Raw genomic sequence first — 8,441 nt, 5'->3', positions numbered from 1 at the left:
AGGAATTTACCCTTGCAAATTGAATTTGTTCACACAGAAATCCTGCCAGTATTATGAAATTGCCTTGCGATTAAATTAATTTGCCAGGGCAGGTTTATTTGTGCGCCTCAGTGGGCCCACCAGCAAAAGTTTCTGAACATCCGCAAACGGAAAGGTTTGCTAATATTCAGCTGACATTTATTGGTAGTTTCCCACTCCTAAACATTTCCAAATTTACTTCTGTCAAAATCAGGATTAAAAGTGGTTGGGTGGTGAGAATGTGGAGGAAAACCTTTCAAGACTGATGTGAAGGCAGGAGAAGGGGGCTCTAAACAGGAAAACTATTTTCCCTGCAGATACTTATGGAGTGGTAGGAATGTCAGTTCTCTTGGGGACCTGAGACTTTTGCACATCCCAAGGAATACCCCAGGAATTCTTGGTCAATTCCTAAAATATTTGTTCCAACCTTTGGGAAAAAAAACTCTAGGACGGACCAGTTTCCCTGGGAGGAGCGTTAGTCATTCGGGTTTTTTGAATAACAGGTTTCCCATTTGAAAAACATAACTTTGCATTGTCTGGCTCATGGTGGCCGCAGGACAGTCTATGGGAGCCAGAAGGGCTAGTCTGAAAGGCTAATGAGTGGGTTGGATGTTTGTCTATTTGTGGGTCTGCTTTATGGCCTGGTGAGACAGTATTTACCCTTAATTTGCAAAATGCAAATGTGAGCCGCGTTGTGACTAACGGGGTTCGCTTTCATTTTGGGGCATGGGACAGTTTTTAGTGCAAGTTATGCACTGGTTATGCCCACCTTATCTCGCACTGAAGCAGGCAGGCATTATTTGTCCCCAGTCGAAATTCAGCCCTCGCAACAACGTTCGACCTGCCGCCGCCCCGCAGGGGGACGTGGCAGGGATGAAGCGTCAGCCACGGGTTTTCATGGTTGGGACATGCCCGGCTGCCAGCCTGTCAGGCTCTGAACGCACTTGGCCGCAGCCTACCGGAGTAATGTCAGAGTGGCACTAATGGCCAGTCGGGTGCCGAGGGGACCCCTCGCTCCCCGCGTCACCGGTGCCAGTGCACCTGCTGTACTATTGAGAGCTACGCCTATACTTTGGGCTCTCTCTGAGAAAACTGCAGGTGAGGGAGCGGCTCTACGAGGCTCCAGCTACGAATAACGCCTATTTCCTTCAGCCTGCTGCTCGCTTTCTTCCTGCCTGCTGCAGCTCGCAGGCGGCGTGCCTGTGGACATGTTTGCATGCAGCGCTTCCGTTGCTGTGAGCCTGACAGAGCCGCGGAGCCCACATCCCCGCCGGCACTCTTGGCACGTGAGTCAGGACTGAGAGGTGAGCTCCCGGGACGCCTGGGCCCCCTCTGCCTGCCTCTGGACCCCGCTGCCTGTCTCTGGGCCCCTCCGCCTGGCCCCGGTCCCTCCGGCTCCTCCCTGCCTCTCCGGCATGCAGCGAGCCCCGCCCTCTGTTTGTACAGTTCCCTGGCACTAACCTCCGGGAGGGGCCGGCCCTCGGCTCCGGGACCAACCCATGCGTGCACTGTCGAAACTTGTCACCGGCTGCACTTTCCCGGCAGCGGCACTTGGGTGACTTTTTGACGGAACTGTATGCGGGCGCCTCTCCATGTACTCGGACTTTACCCACGGGCCACAGCCCCAAATGGAATATACCAGCTGACCGCTCGTGGAACCTCTGCCCGCCCAAGGCGTCCCCGGTGTAAGTTTATTGAGCTGTATTTCATATGTTTTTATCAGGTGGATTATATGTTACGATATTGTTTCTGAGCATGGTTCACAAGTGGGGGTGGGGGCATTTGAGGCGTTGCTCTTCTCATTCCGCGCCCCCTCTCCCCCTCTCATTCCATACAGCCCTATAGGGAGGCAAACTTTCATATGAGAACTTTTTTACGTCACTTCTTTCTGTAATGTATGTATGCCCTGTGCTAGTATCCAGAGGGTCGGCACAGGGCTGTTGGGGGAGGGGGACCGGGGTGTGGGGGGGTGTGGGGGGGGGGGGGGGCAGAGTCTGTCCCTCTGTACAGTCCGGAATATCAGGCTTCCGACGGGCTCGTTCAAGGAAAGCAAGGTGTGCATTTTTTCTTCGCAGGAACGCAGTCCCATCTGTAAGAGCTGCACGTTGAATGACGCTTTTGAGTTCCTATGCCTGTACCGCCGATTTAGTTTAGATTAAAAATAGTTTCTTGGAAAGTGTTTTTGGTTGAAGCTCTTTTTGGAAGGAGAACTGCCGCCTTCAACCTCGAGATATCCCCCCCCACCACGGCCTCTTCTTTAAATGTATTTCTTTCACTACACACACTCCTAACAGACTTGAGAAACACACACCACGCACACAAACACACAGAAGAGTCACATTGCACTCGCGAGCAATCCCACACAAACACGCAGTCTCATGAAACACGAATTTCTAACACGTACACACAACCCTTCTTCTCACACAAATGCCCCGTACACACAACCCTCGCCCGTGTTCACGCACATATGCACGCAAGCAGCCTTCCACACATACAAGCACGCTTACACACATGCCCCTGGACATAAAAGAAACACTACACACACTCCCGCTGACAACCTATACACCTGGGCACATCCTGTTTCGCACACACAAACACACGCCAGCACCTATCAACCCAAGTCACTTTTTTACACAGTCTTACACCCACGCGCACACAACGAACACCATTAACTCGCTATATAGAAACTCAGGCACACACATACATACACAAGCTCCCTATATAGACAGCCAAACACACGCACATGATCTCCCTATCTAGACACACGCATTCAGGCACCCAAACACACACGCGAACTACCTATGGATATCCAAACACACACGCCACCCCACAGAGATACCTAAGCAAACCACACGCACACATTTCTGTAGACACCTAAGCCCACACGCAGACACACCCACAAACGCCCGCGCACACCCCCACACATACACGAACCTACTTCCAGACACCGGCGCGCACACGCGCGCACACACTATCTATATGAGTGGTTTTGATTTACTTCCGGCTGCGACCGGCTCTCGCTTCATTGAGCCCTTATGCATCAGAGCAGCCGAGAGGAACCACCCGCTGGAGGGGTTCTCTGCTGTAGTGCAGCGGGCAGGAATAATTCGCATTTTCAGCTCGTCATCAAACGCTGTCTTCTTTCTTGCTGGATCGCGTCCTCCGAGGACAGAGTTCGGTCCTCTGTGGAAGGACCTTGCAGTCCGCATCGCAGGCACGAGACAGTCCCTGTGAAATGTTGGTAAACTCCTGAGCGGTGGCTCGTCAGTCAAGTACGTGACTAAGGCCACGTGCTCCATCCAGGTGCCAGTCTGGACTGATGCTCCAGGTGCCAGTCTGGACTGATGCTCCAGGTGCCAGTCTGGACTGATGCTTCAGGTGCCGGTCTGGACTGATGCTCCAGGTGCCGGTCTGGACTGATGTTCCAGGTGCCAGTCTGGACTGATGTTCCAGGTGCCGGTCTGGACTGATGCTCCAGGTGCCGGTCTGGACTGATGCTCCAGGTGCCGGTCTGGACTGATGCTCCAGGTGCCGGTCTGGACTGATGCTCCAGGTGCCGGTCTGGACTGATGTTCCAGGTGCCAGTCTGGACTGATGCTCCAGGTACCGGTCTGGACTGATGCTCCAGGTGCCGGTCTGGAATGATGCTCCAGGTGCCGGTCTGGACTGATGCTCCAGGTACCGGTCTGGACTGATGCTCCAGGTGCCGGTCTGGAATGATGCTCCAGGTGCCGGTCTGGACTGATGTTCCAGGTGCCGGTCTGGAATGATGCTCCAGGTGCCGGTCTGGACTGATGGTCCAGGTGCCGGTCGATGCTCCAGGTGCCGGTCTGGACTGATGCTCCAGGTGCCGGTCTGGACTGATGCTCCAGGTACCGGTCTGGACTGATGCTCCAGGTGCCGGTCTGGACTGATGCTCCAGGTACCGGTCTGGACTGATGCTCCAGGTGCCGGTCGATGCTCCAGGTGCCGGTCTGGACTGATGCTCCAGGTGCCGGTCTGGACTGATGCTCCAGGTGCCGGTCTGGACTGATGCTCCAGGTGCCGGTCTGGACTGATGTTCCAGGTGCCGGTCTGGAATGATGCTCCAGGTGCCGGTCTGGAATGATGCTCCAGGTGCCGGTCTGAACTGATGTTCCAGGTGCCGGTCTGGACTGATGTTCCAGGTGCCAGTCTGGACTGATGCTCCAGGTGCCAGTCTGGACTGATGTTCCAGGTGCCGGTCTGGACTGATGGTCCAGGTGCCGGTCGATGCTCCAGGTGCCGGTCTGGACTGATGCTCCAGGTGCCGGTCTGGACTGATGCTCCAGGTACCGGTCTGGACTGATGCTCCAGGTGCCGGTCGATGCTCCAGGTGCCGGTCTGGACTGATGCTCCAGGTGCCGGTCTGGACTGATGCTCCAGGTGCCGGTCTGGACTGATGCTCCAGGTGCCGGTCTGGACTGATGCTCCAGGTACCGGTCTGGACTGATGCTCCAGGTGCCGGTCTGGACTGATGCTCCAGGTGCCAGTCTGGACTGATGCTCCAGGTGCCGGTCTGGACTGATGCTCCAGGTGCCGGTCTGGACTGATGCTCCAGGTACCGGTCTGGACTGATGCTCCAGGTGCCGGTCTGGACTGATGCTCCAGGTGCCGGTCGATGCTCCAGGTGCCGGTCTGGACTGATGCTCCAGGTGCCGGTCTGGACTGATGCTCCAGGTACCGGTCTGGACTGATGCTCCAGGTGCCGGTCTGGACTGATGCTCCAGGTGCCGGTCGATGCTCCAGGTGCCGGTCTGGACTGATGCTCCAGGTGCCAGTCTGGAGTGATGCTCCAGGTGCCAGTCTGGACTGATGCTCCAGGTGCCAGTCTGGAGTGATGCTCCAGGTGCCAGTCTGGACTGATGCTCCAGGTGCCAGTCTGGACTGATGCTCCAGGTGCCGGTCTGGACTGATGCTCCAGGTGCCGGTCTGGACTGATGCTCCAGGTGCCGGTCTGGACTGATGCTCCAGGTGCCGGTCTGGACTGATGCTCCAGGTGCCGGTCTGGACTGATGCTCCAGGTACAGGTCTGGACTGGCACTGCAGGGCGCAGGGGAAGCCCCCTTGCAGAGGGCCCCATAGCCGCTTTTAGGAGTGGAGCATGGGCTGTCCAGTCTGACAAACTGCCCTTAGGGAACACACCATTTGTCTGGTAGAAAACTTATAAAATGTGCCCCCTGTCCACTTGGAGATGGCTGCAATAACTTGCCTCTGACTCAATGCAAGATGGGGCTGTTGTGAGCACATTTTCAAAGACTGATGTTAGCTTCCCAGCTGACCATGACCAGGTGCTCTGAATCAGTAGCCAATATATGTGCAAAATGTAGCAGGTGTCATTCAACAGCCTGAAAGTCTAGTTTATCAATCTCGGAAAAATAATGAAAGCCATTTAGGGTCCTGGCACAAATTCAGACCTTTCACAAGCAGGCTTCTCACACGTCTCAGCAGCAGGAGCATTAACCCCCAATGCTGGCTTACCTGTTTGCTTTCTACTGACGAGTGGGGGAGGTGGTTTGGGTTCGTGTATTAACTCACACTGGCCAGTATCACGCACCCGTCCCCTTGGTATGTGCCAGAAACACCCAAAGTATGAATGAGTCACAAACACCTGTGCGTTGACTTTAGAGGGGGATTCCGCAGACTCCACCCATGAACACTACAAGGGTCTCTTGTGTTGTTGCTGACTCATTTGTACACACAGCAAGTGAAACCGGATTTAGAAAAAAAATTGGGAACAGGCCTTGACTCGGTGAGATAGAAAAAAAAAGAAAGAAGTGTCCAGAGGCAGAACAAACACAGCTTGGTGGTTTGACCCTGCCAAGAGTTGCTGCAGTTTTCAATACAGTGACACATTGGTTTGACTCTTGTCACCTCACTTTACCATGCAACAGGCCACAAATAGCAGCACCTTTTCTATAGTGCTTAGATGTCTCCACAGAAATGCAGCATGTGTAGCTTCTCACAACTATTATTAGCAGATTTCTAGTTATTGTGTGTGTAGGGGAGGTTGATTTAATCAAAACTACACAGCTGCTCCCGCCAACTCTGTAATATATACGCTTTGAGGCATTTGTATAGTGCCTCGTTCCCCTTGTGAGACCCAGAAGCGCTTCAGGGTGGTCCTATCAGAGGCTAATCCGTTTGTTGCACGTGGTTGGTTGTGTGGGTTTATGGGTTGGCACATGTGGAAAGGGTTGGGATGTGTCCTGCATGAGGTCTGAAGATGTGTTCAAGTGTTGGTGCAGCAGGCTTGTGGCTGGCTTCAGAATGGAGTGAAGCAGCAAGATTTCAGAGCTATAGAGTTGTGTTTGAATACACTGACCTTTTTCGTGTAAGTGCCTCCTACGTTTGTTGGGAACGGTTTAACTTTGTTGTAAGTTATAACATGCTATTTTGCATTATTTTTAGGTGCGGCATTAGACAAGACCTTTTGATTTTACTAAAATTATATGTATATATATTTTTTTAGGTCTCGCCTGACCCAGCGCATGCGCTGGTCTGCCGAGACTTATTGAGAGGGCTCCAAAAAGTGCTACCAGGCCAGCCTAGAGCTACAGTGCATGTGCGCGTGTGCCGCGCTTTACCGAGATTACTTTCACTTTCACGGCCGCTTTGATGTTTGATCGCGATCACTTTCGGGGCCTCACGGCCGCTTTGATGTTCTCCGTGAGGCTTCAATAGATTGCAGCAGTTAAAACAACCCTTGGCATAGCCAATAGGTCTCGCTTTTGGGACCTTATAAGTGTTTAGTTATGCAACTGTTCCATGACTAAACACTTATAAGGTCCCAAAAGCAAGACCTATTGGCTATGCCAATGCTTGTTTTTTATGGAGTTGCACATAGCGCGAACTTGACATGAATGTATCGGGTATCAGAGCACTTTACAGAGCACCAGTTGCGTTACATGAGGACACATTCATTTTTGTTAGGCATGGGGAGATTAAGTGATAGCCCAGAATCACAGGATGTTGAGCGTCATTGCCGAGACTCGAACCCAGTTCCCCAGATTTGAGGTCGACTGCCCTAACCCGGTTCCCCAGATTTGAGGTCGACTGCCTTAGCAGTTAGGCCAACTCCTCTCCCCATAATACTTTCAGGGGCTTTCAGCCAGACCGTTTTATCTATTGGTCAGTTTGTATGTTTACATATATTGTTACCCAGTGCAGCATGCAGTCAGGGACAATGGGTCAGCCCATTTCAGCCATTGGCTAACTTCACTGCGAGTGACAGCATTCTGCCCTTTCACAAGAGCACAGTTGCACACAAAATCGTTCTCTTCAGTGCCAGGGACTACTATGGCAGTGTGTGTTTTAACCCCTTCCCTGCTCATGACGGAACCACTCCGTCATGAGCCACGGGCGCCGTGTGCTCATGACGGAGTGGTTCCGTCATGCTGCGGCCGTTGGCGGCCGCTCCGCCCACGCGGCGCTAATTCCCCGCCTGTGCGGGCGATTAGCGCAGTGGGCGGAGTCGTGACGGAACCACTCCGTCATGAGCACAGCGCGCCCGTGACTCATGACGGAATGGTTCCGTCATGAGCATGGGGGCGCCGCGCTGCCCCCAAACCCCCCCAGCGCCGCGGCAAAATTCATGCTGCGGCGAAGGGGTTAAAGAACAAAAAATATTGCTTTGAACTAATGTTTATTTTACGTTGGTAGAGGCCTAGCAGCTCCCCTAGCAATGCAATTTTACAAAAAATGAGATGGCGAAAGTAGCGCAGACAATGCACAAAGGCTGGCAGCAAACTCCAGACCTATTGGCTTTGCTAATGCTTGTTTAATGTGGGAAGAGTAGATTACTAATGATAGATGGAGTCTGGGTAATGATGCGCCTCCCAGTCCTACCTTTGGTAATAGCGCATTACATGCCACTTGGGACATCTCTAGCTGCCTGTGATAAAAAAAAATATGTATGTGCTCAAATGCAAAAAAAACATCTTGCCGTTGAGTTCTGACGTCACAGTGCCTGCTGCCAGACCCAGCAGCCAAGAGAAAGGGCAGGGCATGAACCATGACTAAAGCTGCAGTTTAAACTACAAAAACGAAACCTGTCTTTTCCATCAAAAGTTCTTTTAAAAAAAAAAAAATAGTGATCAGAAGAAAGGAGATATTTATGGCAAGATGTTTATTTTTTGCCGGTTTAGGTAATTGTAGGAAGGAAAGAATCTCTGTGTAGGGTTCTACACATTGTGACTTAAATCATTATTAAAATCTGACTTAGATTAAACTGATTCTCATATCTTGCAACTGATATGGACCTGATTTTTGCTGTGTGTAGTTTGCACTGCCGATGCTTATACATGCAAACATCCTTCTCTTTCGTATGAAAGAACAAAACACTAAGGGCCCTAATATGAGTCTGGCGGTCCAAGGGTCCGCTAAACTCGTGGTGGCGCGGCAGT

At 52.3% G+C, this 8,441-nt stretch overlaps 1 protein-coding gene across 4 annotated transcripts in view; it reads left to right on the top strand.

Annotated features, from left to right (window-relative positions):
• Positions 1-1,198: 1,198 nt before the first annotated feature.
• The window catches only part of RHBDF1 (rhomboid 5 homolog 1), a 430,268-nt gene continuing 423,025 nt past the window's right edge, over positions 1,199-8,441 (top strand). For 2 of the 4 annotated variants that reach the window (XM_085628414.1, XM_085628412.1), the window contains exon 1: positions 1,199-1,703. The gene's annotated coding sequence lies outside the window, so the exon portion shown is untranslated. The remainder of the gene's footprint in view (positions 1,704-8,441) is intronic. The other 2 variants (XM_085628413.1, XM_085628411.1) reach the window with 2 other exon arrangements.

The sequence above is a fragment of the Triturus cristatus genome, chromosome 10, assembly GCF_964204655.1.
Source record: "Triturus cristatus chromosome 10, aTriCri1.1, whole genome shotgun sequence".
In the NCBI taxonomy this organism is placed as follows: Eukaryota; Metazoa; Chordata; class Amphibia; order Caudata; family Salamandridae; genus Triturus; species Triturus cristatus.
Note: the sequence above shows the minus strand (reverse complement) of the source record. Positions and strands in the feature narration are given on the sequence as shown.